This window comes from Sceloporus undulatus, chromosome 2, assembly GCF_019175285.1.
Source record: "Sceloporus undulatus isolate JIND9_A2432 ecotype Alabama chromosome 2, SceUnd_v1.1, whole genome shotgun sequence".
In the NCBI taxonomy this organism is placed as follows: Eukaryota; Metazoa; Chordata; class Lepidosauria; order Squamata; family Phrynosomatidae; genus Sceloporus; species Sceloporus undulatus.
Window position 1 is genome coordinate 256,200,594 of NC_056523.1, and position 1,567 is coordinate 256,202,160.

The window sequence follows — 1,567 nt, forward strand, 5'->3', positions numbered from 1 at the left end:
CAATACATCTTTTGCATGCAAGATGTTGACCATCAGCTTCATTGGAGCATAAACTTTTATCAAATCAAAACCCACTTCCTCTGCCTTGTCAGTGCCAAAGTTTAGCACCAGCGCAACCCTCTCCCTGAAGCAAAGTCCCTGGAGTGGAAGGCAGGCCTAGGATTACATCCTTCCTTGCCTCTGAAAACCCTCATTTAAAAAAAAAAAATCTTTGGAGAAGGAATTCCTCCATCATCCCATTTCCCTCCAGAAAATTCCTAGTGATGGCAATGGGAGGCAGATCCTAGCAACTATGGGTGTGTGGAGGTACCTATGGTTGCCATCATCATCATTGATGATATGATAGCCCTGTTTAAGTATTTGAAGGGGTGTCATATTGAGGAGGGAGCAAACTTGTTTTCTGCTGCTCCAGAGAATGGGACAAGGAGCAATGGATGCAAGCTCCAGGAAAAGAGATTCCACCTCAACATTAGGAGGAACTTCCTGAGAGTAAGGGCTGTTTGACAGTGGAACACACTCCCTCGGAGTGTAGTGGAGTCTCCTTCCTTGGAGGTCTTTAAGCAGAGGCTGGATGGCCATTTGTCGGGGATGCTTTGATTGAGAGTTCCTGCATGGCAGAAGGGGGTTGGACTGGATAGCCCTTGCAGTCTCTTCCAACCCTATGATTCTATGATCATCATCATCATTTCAAAAGGCAACCGAATCCTAATCCCACAGGCACATCCATACACCCAATAGTTTCTAGGATCATCCTCTCATTGCTCTCACTGGGAGGGAGTTTTCCAGCCTAGAGGGAAATGGGATGATGATGATGATGATGCCAAAAGGCAGCCCAATTCCAATCCCACAGAATTTTTAAAAAGACACAGAATAATCCCACCTGATTAAAAAACCCCAGAATAAAATGGGGTTCGCTTGCTTTGGGGGCGGTGGGGCGCCTTGGAAGGCAGCTGTGGGAAGGGAAGAAGCCCAGGGGAAAGCTCTGGGGCCAAAGCCAACTACCATATCCCCCGAATTCCAGAGCATGCCAGCGTGGCAGTTAAAGCGGTATCAGCCCGCCTTATTATTTCTCTAGAGAGGCTGCAGCCGAAGAGGAGCAGGAGGGTCTGGGATGCGGAGGTGGGAGCCAGCCCTGGGCCTGGGAATGACTGGGGTCCCTTTCAAGGGGAGGAGCCCCAGAAGCAGAGGAGGAGGAGGCCGACTAGGCAGAGGCGCTGTGTCTGCTTGGGACGCCCGCTTTCTCCTCGGAGGCAGAGTCTGGGAAGGGCTTCGAAAGGAGAGGCGCCTGGGGACCAAGGGCCCTTCTGCTGCTGCTGGAGCCAGGAAGGGAAAAGGCGGGAAAGCCAAGGATGATGAGGAGCCTCGGGAGAGGAGGAGCCCCGCCGGAGAGAGCCAGGTGAGCAGCCCAGGCGGCTGTGGGGGCTGTGGAGTGTGGGGGTTGTAGTTGTGTGTCTTTCTGGAGCTGGAAGGGACCCCACAACCCAAGCCCTCCAGGCAGATGGACCTCTATCTATCTATCTATCTATCTATCTATCTATCTATCTATCTATCTATCTATCTATCTATC

The 1,567-nt window shown here is 51.4% G+C and overlaps 1 protein-coding gene across 1 annotated transcript in view; it reads left to right on the forward strand.

Moving 5' to 3' along the window:
* The first annotated feature begins 1,216 nt into the window (after window positions 1-1,216).
* Window positions 1,217-1,567, forward strand: part of S1PR3 (sphingosine-1-phosphate receptor 3) — a 12,736-nt gene continuing 12,385 nt past the window's right edge. Inside the window, exon 1 of the mRNA XM_042448123.1 lies at window positions 1,217-1,396. The gene's annotated coding sequence lies outside the window, so the exon portion shown is untranslated. The remainder of the gene's footprint in view (window positions 1,397-1,567) is intronic.